Raw genomic sequence first — 25,273 nt, forward strand, 5'->3', positions numbered from 1 at the left:
AAAGGATTAATAAACCTGGGCTAATTATTTCATCTACTACTGCATGGTAAGAAAGACGAAACATGAATTTCTATCATGTGGATCACAAGAAAAAAATTTCATCTATTCTAAAGATGGGATTAGACAATTAAATTGTTTAAGAAAAGTTTTGTTTAAATGTATTTCTAACAGGTATATGAAAATAGCATGGTTAATATTTATGTATTTATAAAAATTCTAAAATTAGCAATTTATGTATGTATACATGTATATATATATGCCAAAAATAACTTCGTTATAGCTTAGTTCATGAATATTATCCTGTAATGTGAATGAATCCTAATCAGAATATTGACCTGAGTTATCCAAATATTTTTTAGATGATGGTATTCCCCCTAATGATCTGTTATAACTATTATATATAATTAGAAAAAAGGAGGCACTTGTTGCTTTTGAAGTTCTCCTTTATTTTCAAATCAAATAGTTAAGTGTTTTCCTTTTTATATTTTTTTGTTCTCTGTGTATGTACACATATATATACATCTAGATGTGTATATATATACACACACACATCTTTCATATTTCCTGTTTCTAATTATTTTCTGATTCCTAGAAAGAGATAATATATCATTTTTCAAATTGCCTTTAGAATTGAATTTCATATAAAACGTCATCAAATTTGATTTTAAAATCCAACTCCAATTATTTCATCTTATATTAAGTTAATTTTAATGTATTCTATTAGAGAGAAAGAAAATTATTCACTTCTCTATTAAATATATGTAAACTATATTTTTCTGAATAACTATTACATGATATATATGATTAATATTAAACACTGATAATCAACATAAATATGCTAAAAATGAAACAACGTAAACTTCTCATTTATTAACCATATCAACATAACTTTTCTTAAATCAGCTATTTTATATAATTTATGAAGTATATCTTAGATCCAGTTTAGGCATAGTTTAATTTGTATCCTATATTCTGAGATTCAAATATTAAAAGACGAGAGATTCAATAATAAATCAGTTCCTACTGATTTTCTCAAATGTTCATAGTTTAAGTTGAGAGACAGACAAATCAATAAAATTAATAATATGAAATAAGGGGAAGCAGAGAAATATGTATTTCTACAAAGAAAAAAACCTTTTTGGAGGATGAGGAGAACTCGAGAAAAGTTTTCTAAGAAAACGATTGAGTTGAATACTCAAATATAAATGTGAATTAGTGAAAGAGAATTGAGATGATTCTGAGAAATGAAATAGAGCCAAAGGAAGGTAGGGGTTTCTGTGTGTGTGTGTGTGTGTGTGCATGCGCATGTGTGTGTTTCAAATGAGCCTGGAAAAGTACAAGACAGAGCATGGTGAGTGTTATGTCTAGGTCTTTAAACTTTATAGTTTATAGGAAGTAAATGGAGGATGTCAAGTGAAGGGATATGGCCAGTTCCTCCTGGATAGATTACATGAGCTATATTCCAAAATATAAATTATAAAAACAAAACCAGGAAGACAAGGCTCTCACTAATTTTGAAGTAAAAATAATTAAATCCAGCCAGGCATGGTGGGTCACGCCTGTAATCTCAGCACATTGGAAACCCAAGGCAGGTGGATCGCGAGGTCAGGAGTTCAAGACCAGCCTGGCCAAGATGGTGAAACCCCGTCTCTACTAAAAATACAAAAAAATTAGCCAGGTGCAGTGGCAGGCGCCTGTAATCCAAGCTACTTGGGAGGCTGAGGCAGAGAACTGCTTGAAGTCGGGAGGCAGAGGTTGCAGTGAGCCAAGATTGCACCACTATACTCCAGCCTGGGTGACAAAGCGAGACTCTGCCTCAAAAAAAAAAAAAAAATTAAATCCATACAAATAATAGTAAATAGAAATATCTTTGAAAGGTACTTAGAATTTAACTTATCTAGTCTTGGTTTGGCAGGTACTGGAGAAGAAGAAAAGGTGGAAGCCACTTCCAAGTTACAGATTTTCATGACTGAATGGGAGATGTTATTACTGACTAGAGTAAAAATTAAAAAAATAAAAGTTATAAATCATATCTAAAAGGATGGGCTTTGGCATCAGAAACAACTGGCTTCTAACTCAGGTATTCCACTTAAGTAGTTTTGTGACCTTGACATCAAATTTATCTGAGGGACTTGGCACCTTCATATACAGAATGGAAAATGTAGTGCTTGGAAGATTATTGGAGCATTAACTGTGATAATGTACATTAAAGTACTTAGTATAGTACCTTACATAAAGTAAACATTTTAAAACATTAGCCAATATTTTTGTAAGTATTGGGAGGATGGGAGTAATGGTGTCACAAGATTGTTCTGTCTCAGCAAAGTCTGAAGTTTAAGAAATTGGCCAGGGCTTTAGATGTCCATTCAGGAATACTGTGAATACAAGTGCTTGTTAAAATTATTAGAGCGTTGATTTTGCTCAGAGAAAATGTATGGGGTGAGAAATGCAGAGAGGTCTGGGAATTAGGTTTATTATCAAAGTGTCAATGAGAGACACCCCTGAAGTAAGCCAGAAAGAAATAGATACACAAGGATAAAGAACTATTTTAAAAGTTTAAATCTAATTATAACACAGATATTCTAAATATATGCATCATATGGGAAGATTTTTTTTAAATTACTGTTTATTTTCCTTCAATCTGTAATTCATTTCAGTCTTTGACAAGTAGGTGGTTTTGTGGGAGACCAAGGGCAATTGTGAGAAGAAGCAAACATTTCAATTACCAACAAATGTCTTTGATACAAATATTATGTTTGCTCTTGCACTTCAGAGGCCCAATAATGTCCTTATTAAATCAATGATAATTATCCTTTCACATTTGATGTGCATCTTTAGTGGTATTCAGGTGTTTTAATTTAAATTTTTTAAATGATCATCTTTTTAGTCAGCAAAACTTTCATTTTCAAAATTCATAATTTTCTCTTAAAATATATATTCCCCATGCAAGTGCTCTACACTCAGTGACGAATTTAAGTTTCGTATGCCTAATTTTTTTCCTTAGTTTATATAACTGCTTTTCAAGGGTGCCCCAACTAGATATCTAGTGGCTTGAATTGCATTTTAACTTTAGATAGAATCTGGACTTAATGCCACAGCAAACGTAATGTAACCAATAGAATCAATCCAATAAGATCTGGAATCTTTTCTATGTTCTGACAATATCACAATGTGCTGTGCCGCTAGCTCACTGGCTGGAGAAGAGTACAAAGAGAGCAAGGATAAAACTGTATTCATCATAGTTTCTGCAGGCCAGAACACAGTGGTGGCCACACAGTTGAGATTCAGTGAAGATGCCCTACAGCCACCTGTTTTGTGAAATCACTGAGAAGGTTTAAAATGCAAACTATGTAAAATGTTGATGTGAAAGTCATATTACAATTTAAAAAGACACACCTTTTTATTGCTAAATAATTGATACAAACATTGAGTACCTTACTGCTAATTGCATAGCAAAATATTTTCACTTAATTATCAAGAACTTGTGAAATTAGAGTTTTTACAAACTTAGAATATAGAGTTATTTTAGAAAACACAGGAAAACTAGATAATGGTCTCCTTTCTTTATTTATTCGGTGTTTTTAAGTATTTGAAAAGTTCTCTGTTGGAATATGTTCTTTTCTTTTCAGAGCACACAATTGACAAGTTTTTTTTATAATAATCATAATGTATAATATTGTAATGGTCATTTGATTAAATCAAGATGTATTATATTATACAAGAATTTCATCATCTCACTTGGAAAATATTTTTCACTGACCAAATAGCCAACATTATAACACATGGTTATTTTCTAAATCAAGCAAAGCCACCAGCAGGAAATAAACTTCCACTAAAAATGGCCACTCTCTATAAGACATGCAACAGTCCTCTTTAGCTTTGTTTTGAACCGAAGGACATGACCCTCCATTAACTCTGCCCTCGCCATTTCCCCATGAGATAGACTAGACAGCATGAGTATCAGATGTTTCAGAGAATAATACTTGACCTTCAACAACTGAACACAAAGTGTTTTTGTTGTGTCTATTGCACTTTATAATTGCAAAATTCTTCATTCATTAGCTAAACCTCTTTTCGTCTGGAATAGGTGAGTGTTCAGCATCAGTACCATTTCTGCTGTGCCAGCTAGGAAAGTGAGAAACAGGGTCAAATGGCCTTTTTTCATGTCTTACATTTGACAGCCAGAATGCTGATTTTCAAAAGCACAGTGGGAAAATAAAATAACTGACTAATTTATAATAATTATAGAGGAGACTGGAAAGAATGACAGGATATTTGCAGAGAGATTTAATGTACTTAATTAATTTGACCTCAACATCAACAGAAAGGTTTGCAAGTAGAGTTCTCCTAGGTATGTAGTATTTAAGGATGTTAATTTCTATGAGCACATTTATTATAAAAAGACATTCTCTTTCACTGTGATTTTAAACAGGTATAGTTTAAAAGCTCTCTTTTTCAAACTTATTCCCTTTCAACACAAAGCAAAGAAAAAGCTATGGCTCTGAATAAATGAGGTTACACTCATTTTATGGAAATCACACAGGAGATCAAGTGTCTTGGAAGCCAATTAATTTATTACTAAGATTAAGGGGCATATACTTAGAAATGTACTTACAACATCAATTATTTTCAACTATCTATCATAACAAATTTTACTGGCAAATGTATGTTATTCCAATGGATCATATTTTATACATTACTTTTAACAATAATAGGCCATTTGACTTATACTTCTGAAAAAGGAAAGAAAAGCAAAGGAAAGGAAATAAGAAAGAAAAGAAGAGTGGATAAAAAGGAAAGAAGAGAGGGAGAGGTAGAAAAAAGAGAGAGGAAGGAGAGTAGAGAGGGCGATCAAAAGAGGGGGAGAGAGATAAAAGTAAGTCACTATGGAATATAAGCTTAGCATTTTAGCAAATAAAAACTCGTGAAATGTGCTCATAAAATAAAAAGCCGCCTAGTCTTGTAATAAATTTGCATTTCTATTTAGCAAAATACTGCAATGAGAAGGATTTTGAAGATGTCTCCTGCAAGAATTTGTTAGCCTTTTGTTAAAACTTACAACTCTTTTGGAGTACTGGCTATAAACTTATTTGTCATATCATGATTATTTCTATATTAATGTCTACACTATTCACATGGAACATTTTATTTCTGCTTTTTCACAAACTGCTCTGGCCTATTCTATCTTCTTGTTCTCAATTTGCAAAAATATTCTGGAAATGAAAAACAGTCACATTATTGAAAGATTTGTAAAATATGGAAAACTAGGATATCCTAAAGGAAATATTGCAGATGGGAAAGAGTATTGTTATATTGCTATTTCAAATGTGTCCTCCATCACCATTTTCTTGGGCAGTTAATTATCTTTTGAACAGTCTTCCACTTTTAGGGTAAAAAATAGAAGTAAACATTCATTTTTATTCTTTGAATGGGGGCTAGATCAAGGAGAATAATCTTACTAATAAGAAGATGGGTTTATTTAGTGATTATTCATTAGTCATGATTATCTCTCTGTGAATCTTAGAATTTTTCTATGGTATTGTTTTACCAGTAACCTATTTCTGACAAGGGAATTGTATTTTCACTCAGCATTAAAATCCTCCACTAACAAACGATTAATCTCACCTTCCTGTATTCTACATTTATTTATTTCTCACTCATCCAAAGTCAACTGTGAATCTGGGCAAATCTCCAGAAAGCTGTCCTCAATGTGATAGCTCATCAGTTCCAAAATCATCTCCTGTTTCCACACTTGGCATGGCCCTGGGAGGAGGGCTGGACAATAAAGAGCCAGCAATTAACTTCTCCTTCAGGGAAGTGATTGTCCCATTGTGTCATTTTCACTTAGTAAACTAAGTTAGAGGCCAGCTAACTTCAATGATGTTGGAAACTACAATCTTCCTTTGTACCCAGAAAGAGAGGCTGCTATTGTTCATCTGTGTCAATGTCTGCATAGGAAGAGCATGGTATTAATTCTTTTCCTCACAACCAGTTACATGAAGGGTGATCTATGGGATATAAAATTTCAAATAGTGCAAGAGAATTTGGACCAGGAATTGATGCCTAGTCTAAAAAGAAATAATTATGCAACACTAGGCACAGAAAACCCGGTTTTTGGTTTTGTTTGTTTTTTGTTTTGTTTTGTTTTGTTTTGTTTTGAGACAGAGTCTCACTCTGTTGTCCAGGCTGAAGTGTAGTGATGCAATCTCAGCTCACCATAACCTCTTCCTCCTGGGTTCAAGTGATTCTCCTTCCTCAGCCTCCTGAGTAGCTAGGACTATAGGCATGTGCCACCATGCTCAGCTAATTATTATTATTATTATTATTATTATTATTATTATTATTTGTATTTTTTGTAGAGACAGAGTTTCACTATGTTGGCCAGGCTGGTCTCAAACTCCTGACCTCGTGATCCACCCTCCTTGGTCTCTCAAAGTGCTGGGATTACAGACGTGAGCCACCGCGCCCGGCCAGTCCTGGTGCTTATTAAGGGGCTTTTTATGTTTTAAACTCCAATCTCTCTACATAACATGAACAAAATTTTACTCAAATGGCTCTTTTCCACTGAGCGGAAGCAAGCTCTGTAAACTAACAATTGTGATGGGGTGTTTTGAATTCAGGTGTTTATTAAAAAAAAAAATTAAACAAAGTTGTAAGTTTCCTGTTATAAAAGTGCCCAGTTCCATTACAGAAAATTCTGAAAACTAAGGGTAACCATGTAAATAAAGTGATCCCTACGATGCGTACTGTAACTATTCCCACCACGTCCTTGGGAAATTCAAGGTTGTGACCAATCCAGAATTCCTGCTTTCATTAATTTTCCTAAATTTCTTACCTGAATTTCTTTAGTGCCAATGGAACTATCATTTAATGAGATATATGAATTGGAGCTAAAGAAGAATATCATTTAAAGTCTTATGTAGACATGAACTTTGTTCTTTTCAATACTATACACATAATGCTTAGAACAGAGTGTGACAGTAAATATTGATTTAATGACCTAATATATAAGTGAAAGACAGACACAAAAAATAATATGATCTTGGGACATCAAATTCACTATAAAAAATCCCAAATAGGCAGGTATGGTGGCTCATGTCTGTAATCCCAGCACTTTGGGAGGCTGAGGCAGGTGGATCACTTGAGCTCAGGAGTTCGAGACCAGCCTGGGCAACATATTAGATCCTGTTTCTACAAACAAACAAACAAACAAACAAAAAATTAGCTGGGTGTGGTCCCAGTTCCTCTGAGGACTGAAGCAGGAGGATTGCTTGAGCCTAGCAGGTTGAAGCTGCAGTGAGCCATGATCTTGCAAGTACACTCCAGCCTGGGCAACAGGGCAAGATGCTGTCTCAAAAATAAAAATAAAATAAAATAATCCTAAATACATAAAGAAAAAATTGTATAATTAAAAAAATGTTATTAGGCCCTTCAGACTATTGCCATATGTCAGAAAAACAATTTGTATTACACAGAAACATATGTGAAATCACCAGTAGGTTGTTGACATTTTAGCCATGTAAAAATATGTTATTATGAAGAGAGTAAAGGATCACATCATACCTTTCAATGCACGTTCTGGATAAATTGAAGTATTGAACATTTTATCACATGTTGCGTTATATTATAGCTTGACTTATACTAGACCATGAAATTAAAACAGGCTGATTAAATATAATTAGATACTAAACATTAAATAGAATTTACATGGAAACTACACTTAGCTGTTGAGTCATCATAGGATTCTACGGTAGGTAGAAGCATAATTTTGCTATTTCTTTGATGTGGAAGTTAAACAGTTCAAAGAAGTGTGTTTGGAAGCCAGTGTGAAAAGGAATAGACCTACTGCTCTGTCCTATATCAACTTGGTGAAACGGGTAGCATACTTCATAGATTCCTCTACCCTGTGGTTGCCGATTGAGAGTTGACCAGAAGTGCAATTTGAGCACAATTTGAAGGCAAAAGTGAAAAAACAACCATTGTGCTCCAAGGTCATTGTAGAGAGATATTTGATGGAAAGATCCAGCGGGGGACAAGCAGGCCCAGCTTGTCCTTGCTCTGCCCTGTTCTTCATTCAGTTCTTAACCCTGATGACAGCCATGCTGACAAACAGCAACCTTAAGCACTCATCTCTATTTCTTTGGCTGTAGACCCACAGAAGCAGTCATTCAAAGGGGGCAACAGCTTCTTATAGGCCTCTTCATGAGCAACCTGTTATGGTCCCACCACCTCAGTGGCTGAATGTGCTTGGATTCCCAGATTCTCTTGCCAACTTTGACTGGTTCACCTGCACCTGTGCTTCAGGCAGCAAAGAGAGTGGCTTATTCTCCCTGATCCTCAGCCTCCACCTTCCAGATTGTCACTTCCCCAGCTTACGACTCATTTGTGTAAGTCATTCTAAAATTGAATCTCTTGTTCTCATAAAATTTAGAATGGGCTCTATTTCCATGACTGCAGTATAACTAATAAAACTGATTCACTGGTTAATTTTATTAATATTGAAAGAACAATAACAACACCTCCATTAAAGGCAGGCAAAGGGGGATTTACCTAAAGGTAATATACATTTCTTAAAATGGATATGTGTGTGTGTGTGTGTGTGTGTGTGTGTATTTTGAGATGAGCTCTCACTCTGTTGCCAGGCTGGAGTGCAGTGGCATGATCTCGGCTCACTACAACCTCTGCCTCCTGGGCTCAAGGGATCCTCTCTCCTACCTCAGCCTCCTGAGTAGCTAGGACCACAGACACACGTCACAATGCCAGGCTAATTTTTGTATTTTAATAGAGATGTGATTTCATCATGTTATCCAGGCTGGTCGTGAACTTTTGGCTCAAGCAATCCACCCACCTTGGCCTCCCAAAGCGCTGGGATTACAGGCATGAGCCACTGTGCCCAGCCTTAAAATGTATAGATTAGCCTTTTAGGCAAGTTTGTTACTTAAGATAAAAGTTTTTGTTATTGGTAGTGTCGGTGTTTTTGTTAACAGGATTATGTCTACTCAATATCATTTGGAAGTTTCTTTATTCTTTCTATTGCTTTCTTGATGTATCATAGATTTTTTTGTAGGACAAGAATTAGAAAAATTAAGGGGTTAAATATCATGCTACAACAAAAGGGGTTAAATATAATACTACAATAAAATAGATGAAAATATTTACAATTTATTTAAATGGATATAATTCTTATACTTCATAAATATTTAAATATTTCTTATCTCTGTACATGTGTATACATGTGTGTCTCTATGCTAGTTTACAGTTGAAATTACTTGTTTTTATTTTTATTTTTAATTTTAATTTTAATTTTTTTTTTTCAGATGGAGTTTCGCTCTTGTTGCCCAGGCTGACTGGAGTGCAGTGGCACGATCTTGGCTCACTGCAACCTCCGCCTCCTGGGTTCAAGCAATTCTTCTGCCTCAGCCTCCCGAGTAGCTGGGAATACAGGAATCCACAATCATGTCTGGCTAAGTTTTTGTATTTTTAGTAGAGACAAGGTTTCACCATGTTGACCAGGCTGGTCTTGAACTCCTGACTCATGTGATCCTCCCACCTTGGTCTCCCAAAGTGCTGGGATTACAGGCATCAGACACCATGCCCAGCCAACACTTGAAATTACTTATACCCTTGGCAGTTTATAAACTCCAATTTGCTTTAAGTCAATTTAACTGCAAACTCAGAAACACATAAGTAGACACTTGTTTTTACACATGCTTCTATATATGCACAACCACAATTTCATTGTAGTTTGTAAATTGCTGAACATTTTAAAGCATAAAGGGTAAAGTATCTAAATATTAGATGCAAAAAGAATGGTAGGCAGAGGTAATTTTACCTCCATCACCACTGAGGAGTCTTTATAAACAATAAGTTAAAACTCTGATTTTAATTTGTCAAATGCAATTGAAACCACAAAATTACAGTCACACACAAACCAGAACAAACTAAGTACTGCGGATGCTGCAGATGTTTCATTTTGCAGTTTTAAAATTCAACTACATTTTTCTTGTTATAAACAAATATGTAAGATGACTTTTTAAAATCTTTTTCTTTTTTGTTTTTGTTTGTTTGTTTGAGAGAGAGTCTCACTCTATCACCCAGGCTGGAGTGCAGTGGTGCCATCTTGGCTCATTGCAACCTCCACCTCCAGGTTCAAGCGATTCCCCTGCCTCAGCCTCCGGAATAGCTGGGACTACAGGCGCAAGCCACCACACCCGGCTAATTTTTTCTTTTAAATATTTTCAGTAGAGATGAGGTTTCACCGTTTTGGCCAGGATGGTCTTGATCTCCTGACCTTGTGATCTACCCACCTTGGTCTCCCAAAGTGCTGGGATTACAGGCATGAAATGAATGCATGCATACTCATGCTAATAAATGCTTGGGTATGCTTATATCACACTAAAGTCACATAAATAACTCTGGCATAATACAGGGATTTATATATATTATATAACATATTTACATAAATGCTGTATATATAATATGCTATAATATACATTATACATAATATAATCTGTTTACAGATGTATAGCAAATGCTTACTATACATTAGTCTGTTAGACACCATTCTCATCTCTTGAAACATATGAGCACACAAGACATAAAGATCCCCGTTCTCCAAGTGTTTATATTCCAGAAAGGAGAGGTGGAAGTAAATAATAAATGTAATATAAGAAAATAAAAACGTAGACTAGGATAGGGAAATTGTATTATAGAGTTTTATACAATTTTATACAATCGTATAAACAGTTTTATATAATTTGCATATTAAATACAGAGGATAGCCCTCATAGAGAAGGGGGATTTAAACAGAAGCTTGAAGGTAATTAGCCAAGTAGGTGGCTGGTAATCAGCATCCCAGTCAGAGGGAATGGCTAGCAAAGGAGGGAGTAAACCTCCTAAGCTCCAGGAAAAGCAACAAGAGTTGGACAGAGCTGCAAAAGAACAAGGAGAAGGACGTGGGGAGAACAGATCAGAAATAGAATGAGGCAACACAGACTACACAGACCCTTGGTACTTCCTCTAAGGTAAATTGGGAACTACCAGACAGGTGACATGATCTGCCATATTTTAAAAGGATAACATTTTCTCTTGAGGCTAATCTTTGGAGAACTGGAAGCAGTAATCTGGATAAGCAGTTACTACTACTGGAGTCATGATGACAAGAGAGCAACAGATGAAAATTGGTAGAATCCTACACATACTTTGAATGTAGAGACAACAGGATCTCCTGGCAAACTAGATATGCAATGTGAGTGAAATAGAGGACATAAAAGGGCTTGATTGAGAGATTTCACCTTGAGTAATTGGAAGGATGGAGTTAATATTGACAGACATCGTGAAATCTGAGCATAGAATATTTGTGAGTGAAGACCTATAATTCATTTTGGACATGTGAATTTGGAATGTCTATTAGATATCGAAGGAGATATGCCAAAAAAGCAGTTGAGTATAGGAGATTAGATTTTGGGAGAGCTGAGCTGGGAAATATATATTTGGGAGTTTTCAGCATATGGTGTTTAAAACTATGAAGTTGGATGAGATCACTAAGGGTGTGGGTGTAGACAGACAGGAGAAAACTAATGCTGCTCCAACACTGTGGGGAGAACAGAAGAAACTAGCAACTGGAACTGAGAAGGAATAGCTAATGAGGCAAAAGGTAAAACCACAGTCATGTGGGCATCTGAAAATCCAACTTTAAGAATTGTGTTGAGGAGGAGGGAATAATGAACTGAGCCAAATAAACATTATGTAAATTGTATACAAAGAGTAGTCTATACTTATGCATTTATGAGTCAGCAGGAAATTTTTGGAAGAATACTTAGGAAACTACTGGTTTGAGCAATTGTCTTGTGGAAGTGAGATGGCAGGTGACTGGAAAGGGAGATGAAGTGTTCAACACATTCAGCTATAACCACATGGTTCTACATGCATCACATGCATAAAATATGAAAATATGCTTAAAAGAACAATAATCATGTAGGTATCAAAAAATACTTGAGATGACAACAGAACAGGTGAAAACCACAGATTATATTTGAAAACATTTTTTAAATGAAAAGCAATCCTCATAATAGCATCCATGGAACTAGTACTGTCATGGAACCCCAAATCAAATTCTGTTAGTCATGACTGGGACTAAACTTTACTTCCACATGATTTCTTTTAAAATGCAAACATGTTACCTGAAATGCATAATGTTAAATATGCAATCTCAAAAGTGTTTTAAATGGAATACAGCTAAAATTATACATGCATAGACAGCTAAGAAAAAACTGTATGCAACGTAAGGGAAAAATCAAAGTTCTTAGACTCTGTAAACATGAATGACAGTAGGTTGCAGAGCCTGAGAGGAGGGATTTATGATCCAATACATGGCTGCCCATGAAAGACATGGCCCATTAGAGTGTTGTGCAAGAGAGTTTATTGCAAGAGAGTTACGGAGACAAAAAATAGTCAAGGACCAGAGCTTACCAGAGTAAATAATGAGGAATGGGGTAATAACCAAAGATTTCTTGGTGTTGTAGGCCAGGAGTACATGGTTAGTCAGGATAAAGACAAGGTATCATTACTGTGGTAAGTTACAAGGTATGAGTTCACTCTAGAATGAAAGATGAAATCCCATAGTAAAATTGAAAATGTTAAATTACTTGGATTTTTCAGTGTGAGATCAGAGTTAATAATGAAACTATTTCCAGAAACAAAGTAAGTTTGGGAAATAGAGGCTATGAGAGGTTTTAATATTGTGCAATTAGTCATCAAAAAACAATCAAACTTAATTCTACCATGGTAATACTCCCTAATGCAGTTTTCTAAATCTATTTTAAACAACAAGCAATAAGCCAAAGGAAAAGTAAGAGAATGCCCTTATACATGTTGTAACTGTGTTTACTTTTCTGTTTCTATCAGAGTAAAGGCAGGTGCATTTTTTTGGTTTGTTTTTGTAAAGTGAATTTGGTTGTACTTTTTCAAATTGAAATTATCTTATTTTCATAGAGTTTGAAACTTTTCTGGGCATTAAAGAATAGAAAAGTAAATGCATTTACAAAAATTTGTTAAATAACCATTAATGAATATATCTTGGCACTGTGTTAAAGTTATTAATCATAGCTTTGTGACTGGGAAGCAAAATATAATAATTTTTCAGGGTAGCTCTCTATGAATCCACAATACTGGGGACGTCTTCCCCAATTCTATCTGTGAAAACATTCATAACTTACCAGTTCTCCATGGTGACATAAACTAATGGACCATCTTTAAATAAATTCACTAAGAGATCCAGAATATAGCACAATGTTCTTTTTCTCTGTAGTACTGTGAAATTAGCATCAAACACAGAAGCATTCCCTATTCTTTACCTCCCCCATGGTTGTCATCTCTACACTGTAAATCATAGAGCCAGAAAAAATGAAGTTGTTTCCCTCCTGTCATTCATATTTCATAGCTTCCTCTATCGTGTGAAAGTATTTCATTTTTAGGAAGGATTAATGCCAAAAGAGTTTATTACCTTCTATCAGAAACATTTAGCTAGCTTTAGAGATCTCACTGAAGAAGTTGTTCTTAACATTTGTGGGGTGTGTGTGTGTGTGTGTGTGTGTGTATGTATGCATACACATGGGTAATAAACATGAAATGTGAAGGCACTGCAAAAATGTTTTGAAAGATATTTAAAATACATTTCCAGTGCATTTTCTTTATTTTCATGACTGCTTACCACAGACACATGCTTCTAGAGAGTACAGAATTAAAAAGAAAACAGACATCTAAAGAAAGCAATTATCATGTTGGCACTGTAAAGCAGGTTTTTTGGCTGTTTGGTAAGACATTTATAAGAAATATGACTTTTAAAAAAGTTATGAGCACATTCTGTGTCCACCAGCTTTGTCTCACTGTGTAGGGCTGTGTCTGTGTGCCTGTTTTTGTATTAATGCATGAGGAAATGGGGGTAACTGAGAAATGGGAGTATACTTGTAAGGACGCTTATTTGTATACAATCTGCCCATGGTTTTTCCATCATTCATCAATAAAAAAAGAGAAAATGCCTGTCATTCTGTTCCAGAAGATGTCCAGATGAACTGTGAATAAGCAGCTGTTATTCTCACAAGAAAATTGACTGAAATTTCATACTCGGTAAAAAATAATTTATCTGCAGTTATCATACACAGAGCTTCATGGAGTTACACATTAAGGTTTCCTATAATAACTTGGAAATCTACAGGAACAAGGGTAGGGGCTTCACTCATTATTTGGATGTGAATACATGACCCACATGAATGTTAGAGATAATGGGCAACTTAGCACACTCCAAATCAAACAGCTTCATGATCCATCATTAACCTAAGTGAGCCTTCACTTTGTTGAAGCAGCCCTCTAAATGAATAGGTCATTGCCTGCTTAAAAACTCAAAGATCTGTTAATATTCCAAGGAGTTAGAGTCTATTAGATCAGACAACCTGCGCATGTACAAAATTGTAGGCACACTGGATAGTTAACATCCTTTAGTGTATACGTAAATATTTTAAAGGATATTCTTTGATACTTGATTTAAACAGGGAACACTGCATGTGTGACATTATTCTGCATGAATGTGCATATGTGTCAAGTTCAAAGTAAAAGAAAAGAATCTGTAGAGAGATACTCCGCAAGAGGAAGTAAGTTTCCACTCTAAGCTGACTTTCATAATGCAATTAAATCCATTAGAGAGAATGGAATTTCAAATACTGTTCAAATTAAGGCAGTGCAGTTAGAAGCAGCAGCAATTCAGGAAGAATTAGCAATGCCCTTCTGAAGAGAGCTACTGAATTAAACCTCGGAGGGCTTTAAGATTAAGTCATTTAATTGCTACTTTAGGAGCTGCAGACAGTGCACAGAGTTGAGTCCAGGTGTTAATACTGATTCTCCTCTGTTCTCTTCAGATAACGAAACTGAATCTTAGAGCCAATTAAGGCAAACTTGAAAGGCCTTCTTCCCCCTTTTCAGTATGTTCCGAGTGTTTTGTTTTAATTGTAGACAACATGGGAAATTGAGCACATTATACATAGTGAGATATTAGTAAATCTTGAGTTGAAAAGATAACCAATACTCATCCATATTATTTTGCCCTAAATTGCAAAAACTTGTTTTTTGTAGAATGACACTCATATTGTGTTTATTTTATTCCCCTAATCATTTTCACCTGAGAACACAGTTGCTGTGCCAAATACTAACACTAATAGCATGACCAGTTAATGATTAGTACATTTATAGGCCAAGGTAAATGCATGAATAAATTATAATAGAAAGTTCTATAATTCACAAGTGTGTCTTACACCCATCCCTCAATATATCCGCTTTTAACATATTATGATGTAAATTGCTCAAACTCCTTTAATATACATATGTTTAGGTGAATTTATGCACTCTTATCCATTCCTTCATTTATTCATTCACCAAACAAAAGTGATTGAGGGCTGCTATGTGCCCGTCACTATTATAGGACTTTCCTCATGGGACTTGCATTTTACACTGAAAAACAAACAGTGTAATTCAACATCATATAATATGAAGTAGGTCCTATTTTATAAAATGAAGTTGGATAAAGGTAGAGATGATTCTTCTGCAGAAGAAAGTGCTACTTTCAGACAATTGTTAGAGAACATCACTCTGATGTAATGACAATTAAACCAAGATTTACATGAAATAAAGGGGGATGCTGGGTGTGTGCCAAGGCCTTGTGGCACTGTTGAACTTGATGTAATGAGAAAGGAAATGGAGGGGCTTGACCAGATTTTTTTTTTTTTTTTTTTTTTTTGAGATGGAGTCTCGCTGTGTTGCCCGGGCTGGAGTGCAGTGGCCAGATCTCAGCTCACTGCAAGCTCCGCCTCCTGGGTTTTTACGCCATTCTCCTGCCTCAGCCTCCCCAGTAGCTGGGACTACAGGCGCCTGCCACCTCGCCCAGCTAGTTTTTTGTATTTTTAGTAGAGACGGGGTTTCACTGTGTTAGCCAGGATGGTCTCGATCTCCTGACCTCGTGATCCGCCCGTCTCGGCCTCCCAAAGTGCTGGGATTACAGGCTTGAGCCACCGCGCCCGGCCCAGATATTGGTTTTAAGCCACGGGAAGTACTTTGATACTATATCTGAGGGTGTACATCTGGCTACTGTGTAATGAGTTAGGGTCGGGGAGAAGGGAGAGTGTAAAAGTAGAAGCAGAAATATCTGTTTAAAGACTAGTGCACAGTCTAGATGTGAGACAATAGTGTCTGGAGCGAAGGTGACTGTGGTGTAGGAAGTGAAGTTACTGGATGGAAGTTACTGGGTTTTTGAAGTTACTGGGTTGAAGACGTATTTAGAGAAGGAAGTCAGGAAGCAGTAGAATTGATATTGTACCACATGTGGGTGGAAGGGAGAGGAGCAAGGTCTCAGAAATGACCCTTAGGTCTTAAGAAATTGGATGCATAATTATGTTATTTACTTAGATAAAGAAGATTAGAAAAATGGGTATATTTTGGTTGTGGTAAAGAGGAGCAGAAATGAAAAGTTTGGTTTTGAATAAGTTGAGTTTCAAGTGACTGTTAGATGCCTAGATAGAAATATTGAGCAGGCATTCTGGATTGAAGTCAGCAGAGGCTTAGAAGTAAAGGCATAGATTTGGAAATAGGCATCCAGATGGCATTTAAACCCAAGCTACTTGATGCAATTACCGCTTCAGTGATTCTCTAGATAGAGAGATGAGTGGGCCTGTGATGGTGCCCTGGGATGCTCTGATAGATGTATTTACAGGTCAAAAGACACAGAGAACTCAGAAAAAGAGAATAAGAAGAAGCACTCAGTGATGATAGAATAAAACCAGAAACTAATTTTTAAAAAAGCACATGAAAGAATTTATGTGAAAGAAATCATCTAAACATTAGAATTGCTGGATTTTGAATTTTGATGGATACTGTCAAATTTACCTCCCCAAAGATTCTACATTTTACAATCCAGCCAAAACTCTATGAGATAGGTCTGTGCTTTTGTGATATTTTGTGTGTTTTAAATAAGTATGACCTTCATTTTTGTTTTTAAAAAGTAACACCTGCTTGACAATATCCCTATCTGGAGGTGTGTGTAAACCTCTGGGCCAGGGCAGATCACATGCCATATATATTCATTTATACCTCTTTCCCTCATCACTACTGGTGTTACATAATTGTAGGCATATAAAAATTAATTGTCCAGCACACCAACCAACATGGCACAAGTATACATATGTAACAAACCTGCACATTATGCACATGTACCCTAGAACTTAAAGTATAATAATAAAAAATAATAAAAAAATAATAAAAAATTGTCAACAAAATGTAAAATGCTGAGATTTGAGTATATTAAAGACAATCTTTTAAATACTGTTGTTAAAATTTATATTGTTAATGTTTAATATAAATAGGAATTTGCCCTATGTGTTAGATTACTTGACACAACTACAATTCCTTCCAATGACATTCTCAACAACAATTCTTATACTGGGCTTCCTTCTATTAGGATCTTATATTGGTGAACTTCCTCTAGTAGGTGTTAGAGCACAAATACTGGATAGTTATTAATACAACTGGATTTCTCACAATAAGACACTCTTTTACTTCAGAAATTTATTCGAGGTTTTCCAGTCTTACCTAAGTAAACATATAACTTTAAGCCTTACCAAGAGCTTGTTTCGCACTTTTCACTCACTATCATTTCCTAGTAATTAGGAAAGAGTAGAGTTTCAGTAAAATCTTGCTTTAAAATCTGCCTGTAATCACTTCCCTTAAAATAATGGCAACCCTTCATGGAAATATTGACTCAGAAAGTTGCAGGAAGACACTTCATTTGGATATATTGTTATCTGCTGTTACTTCAATCATTCCTACATTCTTTACTCAGAAATAGTTTTAAATACATCATTTCATTTAGTGCTGATGATAGCACCCCAAAATATATTTTCTCTGGTAGAATGGAGACTATTACTGTTAATTTCCTCTAGTTTTCAACATTTACTGAGCATTACATTTAAAACAATTTTAAAACTCTTTCCATTACATTTAAAAATACTATTTTTGATCATTTAATTAGTATCACATTTTGGTTGATTATTTCCTATTAATCCTTTTCTGAATAAACATTGAACTGCCAGATAAAATTATGATTTTTAAAAAATACTATATCACTGGCATTATTAAAATTAATGACATTTTCTAATTGTATCCTTCATCTATTCTCCAGATATTATAAATTTTCATGTTCACTAAAACTTTAATCCATCATTTAATTCCCTTTTACTGTATGTATATGTATGATCAGCTTCTTTCTTTCTTTTCTTCTTCTTTTTCTTTTTTTTTTTTGAGACAGCGTCTTGCTCTGTCGCCCAGGCTGGGTGCAATGGTGCGATCTCAGCTCACTGCAACCTCCGCCTCCTGGGTTCAAGTGATTCTCCTGTCTCAGCCTCCTGAGTAGCGGGGATTACAGGAGTGCGCCACCAAGCCTGGTGATCAGCCTCTTTTTAATGATTTCTATTTTATCTGTTCATGTGCTCAAGTCTCTATAAAAAAAATACTACAAACTTCCCTTCATTCTGTACTTACTCTCTAATTACCTCCTGTTGTCTCTTTACTTGACATGTCAACCTTTTCAAATATGATGACAAAAGTTTCATCACAATGTAAACTTACTAATTTTTCATTCCAGGAATATCCATGTCTGTCCATTGAAAGTATTCTTTTTTTAACCTTCGAGTGATTGTTTAATCTACTTAATCAATGACTGATACTATCACTGTTTTTTAGTGATTACTCTACATTTCATCTTACCTAATGTGGTGTCAGATTAATAACCTATTCTTTCTTTCAAATAACGTAACCATCTTGCAAGACTTTATCCCCTAATTTTGTTATTCTTGGCCAGTATTTTGGTTCAATTATGTAGCTCCATAGATTTTTAATATTATTGTTCATATATGATCGAAGTTTGTTAGCCACACCTGCATGGTCACCATTTTCTTTGCTTCTCAGTCCTTCTTGCATCTCAGATCTTCTGTCTGGGATCATTTTCCTTCTTGAAGCACATTGGTTAGATAGTTTATCAGGGAGGGACGCCGGTGATTTTGTTTGAAAATGTCTCTACTTTTGAGAGAGAATTTCTTTAGTGTATAACTCTAGCTTGGCTGTTATTTTATTTGAGTTAAAATGGAATTATGTGTACATATTTCTGGTCTCTCCTTGTTGTCACTGAGAATTCTGATTCAGTCTAATTGTTATATTTTGTTGATAATCTGTCTTTTTCCCCCCATTTTGGAAATCTTTATTTTCTGTATTGTACTTTTTTGTATGCTGTACATAAGTGTGGATTTTTTTCCTCACCATATCATATCACGTTTAGGATATACGGTGCTTCTTCAGAGTGAGGACTCACATTTCATCAAAAAATTGGTTTTTTTTAGACGAGTCACTTGAGAACCCCTTTTACCCCAACTTGACAAAGTTCAGCATGTAACAAATCGCGGACACTACGTATTTTCTTCTAACCCCGTGTGCCAGCTCTAGCTGTAGTTACCCTCTACAAATCTAGCTTAGAGATGAGGAAGGTTAAAAAGAGAAAGACCTGACCATGATGAGTGTTATCTGTGGGGTAATATCCAACTAAATTAACAGAATAACTCAAGGATCAAAAAGTTAAATAACTTTTCCCAAATTGCTCATGGAATAATCCTCAAATTATGGCTTCAAATAATTGTCTGACTCAAGTTTTGAACTTTCCACATCATCATGTAGACGGTGCATCAGGTCTCTCATCTTTGTACATGGGGGAATTTTTTTTGTATGTTATACTAATTTTACAGGAAATTGGAATTATAGAACCTTTTGATTTTATGGTGCACTGGTTATATTCAACCATACTTGTATTTAGCATCCTGCTTTGCCAGTAAGTCTAAATACACAACCTATGTCCTAATGCTTGACTATATATTTGGACTTGGAACCAAGCATGCATCATTCAGCCATTTGAACACATAGTAAAAACAATACATTTTAAGAGGCAAGAGTAACATATATCCATTTGAACACATAGATTTAGGGAATAATACGTAAGTTCTATATTTCCCTAATGGGTATCAGTGTACAGATTTGAGTCTTATTTTTTCTCACTAGAATCTTCACAAATATATGCATGAGTGTTTATATTTTAAGAAGAATTTTACAGTGTTCAAGAAACACATATCTTATATTCAAAGTAATATAAATCCATTTGTAGAGAAATGGCTTAAATATTCACGGAGCAAGGGTAATGGAAGAAAACTAATGTGAAAAAAATACCTGAAGCATAATGAAGATTTAATTTATCCCTTAATACCATCAGCTATAACATGATAGACACAAATCTGAATACAGCTAAATTTATAAGACTGGTAAACATATGCCTTGTTTTCAATAATTTAACAGGTGCTTACTAAATGAAGTGAAAATTAATAATTGAGTAAATGAATGATTGAATTCTTAAAGCATTTATCTATAATCTCATAAAAGGAGATTATGTAGAGTTCATCTGCTATTTTAGAACAATCATAACTCTCAGTCTGTTGTAAAAATGTTATTTACTCCATTTTATTAATCATCTTCTGATGAGATGCTTGAAAACAACTTTGAGTAGCTACTATTGATATTCTATACAGGCAGCATAGTACACATTCATACACACACATTTTCCTTTTGAAGTTTGGTTATGATATATTACCCTTCTAGCATAGTAAGTCAGGAAAAAACTGCAACTGTCTTAAAGCTGAAAGTTAAAATGCTTTTAAAAGCTATGAGTTTAAATCGTTCAATTATTATGCATTAGCAGAACAAAAAGCTCCCAGTAAAAATAATACATTTTCAATTATTTAATGATTAAATGTATTTTGGGGTACTATTTAACCCTATTCATAAAAATAAAACACAATATTTGTTAAACAGGAAGGATATTTTCCACCTATAATTTAACATAAATAGGGATATCAATTGGTACTGGATTATAAGCAAAATGTTCTCTATTGATGTTGTAATGATCACATGATAATTTATGACATAGTTACTTTTAAAACGGCAATAATTTGCTAGAAGATGAACAGGATAATATCTTACTTTAAATGAGACATCTGTAATCACTCTTTCCCTTTGGAAGTATGAAGAAATTTACAACAGAGTCTGCTAGTAGGTCATTTTATTACCCAAGCCCTTAGATTTTATATTTTTACGTGAAAACATGGCTCACTTTTAAAGAGAGCCATCACTCTATGAATCTTCCTATCATGGCAAGACTGATTTGATGTTCATCACAATGCATTTTAAAAGGCAAGAGTGACATATATCCTTATTAATCTCATAATGATAAAGGATTGATTTCAACCTATATCCCAAACTGTTACATGAAATAGGCTCTGCCAAAATATCAGGTTCCAAAGATGCTCAATTTAAGGAGATCAGTTTTACGCTCCATCCTCAAAGGATAGAGTCATATGAGGTGTAAGTATGTCACGTGAGGCATTAAGAGAAATGTTCTTTCTCATAAACTAAACGCTGTGCTGTAGTAAGAACTTAATACATATCGTTCTGCACGCGGAACAAGCGACTCACACTCCCTCCACCCCCGCCCCGACAATAATGCAGCTTTCTCTTTTTTGTAGGAATTATCTAAAATGGTCACATCACTAAGCAGATCAGTGAGAGGAGTGAGTAGAAAAGAAAAAAGCATTTGTGGTTTAAAAACTTTCCCCTACTGCTTGGAAATGGCACACCTCAGTAGAAGTTAAAAACACAGGAAGCAGAGATTTACTGAACACCACAGAAAATCAAAAATATATTTTTTTAATGGGGAAGGAGATTAACAATGACAGGGTTAATCTTGGAAGTTAGTCTCTGAAGTAAGAGTTATTAATTAGGAGAAAAATATGTTATGTTCTAGAATTAGATTTTCAAGTTAATAGGAAACCTCTTTTTACTTCAGTCCTTTTCATGGAAGGTGGAGAAACAGTTTCTAAATCTTATTGCTGAATAACTTGATGTATCAGTTAAATTACTTAAAGGGAAGCCCCTATTTTGCATGTGGCTATCCACTCAATAACTCCAAAACAATGTGTCAATCACCTGTTCATGGTTTAGGCAAAGTAACCATCTGCCTTTCAATTCTGAAGAGACACTCTGCTAGAATCATGGAAACATTTATAATAAAAACTTATTCGGTTGAATTCCCCGCTAGACATAATAATAAAAATATATAAGATGATATTTTAAACTGTCTTGGATAATTTAATGATGAAGTGCTGCCACTGAATGATGAGGTTCAGTATTTCTTGACAGCTGTGTGTCTGGACATTATTTTGTAACCTTACAACTGCTCAGGTATACAGTGAAGATCAAACTAATAGCTCCTTGGCATGGTTGAATTTTTCCTGTTTTTGTCATGTATAGTGTAATTTAAAACTGTAAACACATTTTCAGAATCTACTCTATTTAAATGTTTTCCCCCTCAGTATGTAAGGTAATTTTCTAGCTGAGCAGTTTGTGAATGAGCTTCAAAATACTCGATGAGAAATTGAGAATCATGAAATGGTCGCAGAATCAGCCAAAAGTATGTCAGTTCCCTCTCCAGAGAGTACAGAGAAATGTGACTCTAAGAGATATCAAGTATTCTCAAGTACAGAGGTTCTAAATACACTGTGGTCCTGATGTAGCAAAAAACAAACAATGATGTTAAAAACATAAGAAAATACTTATAAAATGCTGAAGGTCTTTTTTGAAAAATGATTTGCCATTATGTCCTATATCACACATATTTCCTCCTTGTTAAATGTATCACCAAATGATTAATAACCTTAAAATAATTTGGAAATGCATATTATATAACCCACAGCAGATCTGGTAATCTATCTCTTTCATTTGTCCCAGATTAGTTTTATGGTAGGAAACTCAGATGGCTGAACCATGAGAGGCAGGCCATTAAAACATTTAAATGGTTTTACAGTGGCATTTTTTAAATGAAGAATGAAGTATATAAATTTCAGCGTCAGTGGAGAAATGAGTGAGGGGGGTCGGTATTTCTGGAAGCTCTTTGAAAATAAAGCATTCATTATTTTGTTGTAAAAATCAGATATCTATAAAGCCATTTATAAAATAACTAGTTGGATATCTAACGCATCTACTTATTTTCATTTGAAAATTTAGCCATGCCAAGACGCATTTGCGGTTAAAACATTTCTTTCCCTCCTCTTTTCATGTAACCTCTCACGCTCTGAGGACCAGACTTGTTTAGAACTTACCGAAGTTTCCTAAAGCAAAACCACGCACAAGCTCCTAATTCAGCTGCCAGATCTGTGTGCAGCTTCGTTCAGCTTCTCACTACGCTAGGCATCACTTTATTAATCATGTATGAATTTCTGTGTATGCACCCTGAAGCTATCGCACACACGCGATGCAATCCCAATCAAAAACGGAAGCCTTACCTGATGGCAGAAAAGGCAGTTGCAGGAGCAGCAGCAGGGACGGCCGCAGCAGGGTGCCAACAGCCCAGCCTTGCGCGGAAGGTGAGACCCTTCTCTCCTGTTTCCCCTTTCCAAATCACTGTGCCAACACACTGCTTTGCATTTTGTCCCTTTTCATTCACAGAAGGTTCTCCAGGCCGGGCAGCCAGTAGACACCACTTTCTTCCTGGAAGAGGCTGCCTCTCTTCTCAGAAACGCCTGGACCCCTCTCTGTGGCTCCCTCCACATTTACCCTTCAGATCAATAATGCTTTCGGAGCGGCTGGAGCTCAACTGCAGCGGCGAGCGGCGAGCCAATGGGGGCCCAGGATTCCCTCCTGTCATCTCCCCGCCCTCAAAACAAAACACAGCGTGCCTTTGACACATCATTGAGTTGTGAAAAGTAATTGAATCCTATATTCGAAATGTATCTTGTTTGTTCTTTTTCCCCCCTAGCGTTCATTGTAGAATGCTTTGAATGAATCCGAGGACTCCTTAGCTCTCAGAAGACTCATTAAAGGAGCTAGCGGAGAGTGAAGATTAGGCGCTGAGAAAGTGATAGCACCTGGGTTAGCATCTGAAGCTTTGCTTTTTAAATGCTTGAGGTCTATCGCATATCAGAGAACTGTCAACTGGGAGGAAAAAGTCGTGGGTTCTATTAGTCTTTCCGCCACTAAGTCGCTTGAGTCTTTTATTTTGTGAATCAAGACAATTAATTACGTTTACCTGGAAGCTGTTTCATTGTTTAATTGTCTAAACGAGAATCAGATGCTTATTGTGGTAATAACCATGTGCAAGCAATTTCTCCTAATCCATTTACTTGTTTCTAGGCTGATTTAACTTGGTTCAGATTCTATGAAGAAGTAAAGATTGTTAAGACTATATATATTAGTCTGGTCTGTTTTAATTTTGTCGTGTTTAAATATTGTAAGATTTTAAAATTAATGTTAACTTCTCTTTATGAGAGAATTTATTAATAATTACATAAAACTTTATAGAATATTATAATGGCAATAAAATATTACAATGAAAAGTATAATTGTTGAAAACCTATTCCTCCAAAAGCCACAAAACAACTTTACATTCTTTAACCATGATTATATTCCTTGGTGTTTCACTATTAAAATGCTAATTATTGAATAAACATTTGCTTAAATATATTCACCAAGAATTGTGTATTTTCTAAGAATCTCAGTCATTTTATTATTTAGACATCAAGAATGCCACAATATTTCAGGTAATCATTTAATTTTGTTCTATAAAAAATCTCGAGTACAGAGTCTCAATACAGTTTTAAAAATATGTCTATGTACAGTAGGATTGGTAGCTCAAATTGCACAAATAATAATGTCTTTTCAATGCTAGTGTGGAAAAAGAATAAAATTATTGTGACTGTCTGAAATCTTTTTGTTTCACTGAATGCAAATGGGTTGATGTAGTTGGTGTAGCCAAGCTTTGTGTATCGTGACAAATTGAAATGGCTTGGGGAGACTTTACAAACAAAACAATTTCGTGACCTGTCTATCATGTGAAAGGAGGCATGGAAAAATGTAATATTTATACACTGTATGCTGTGTCGCTATAACAAGGTGAATGCTAACTTTATTGTAACTCATTTATGTAGCCAATAAAATTTCATTCAGGGCAGTCTCTGGCTAAGTTTGGTCACCTGGATTTTGTGAAGAAAAGAATATGCTGATGAAAAAATGAACCATAAACATTGCTTTTCCCTCAATTGTATAGTATATTTTTCATTTATTTAAATTCCTTTTTTGATCACAAATA

The 25,273-nt window shown here is 35.1% G+C and overlaps 1 protein-coding gene across 1 annotated transcript in view; it reads right to left on the bottom strand.

Moving 5' to 3' along the window:
• The window catches only part of CDH12 (cadherin 12), a 1,145,481-nt gene extending 1,121,042 nt beyond the window's left edge, over window positions 1-24,439 (bottom strand). Inside the window, exon 1 of the mRNA XM_031666714.1 lies at window positions 23,472-24,439. The gene's annotated coding sequence lies outside the window, so the exon portion shown is untranslated. The remainder of the gene's footprint in view (window positions 1-23,471) is intronic.
• Window positions 24,440-25,273: the final 834 nt, after the last annotated feature.

Source organism: Papio anubis, chromosome 5 (assembly GCF_008728515.1).
Source record: "Papio anubis isolate 15944 chromosome 5, Panubis1.0, whole genome shotgun sequence".
Classification (NCBI taxonomy): Eukaryota; Metazoa; Chordata; class Mammalia; order Primates; family Cercopithecidae; genus Papio; species Papio anubis.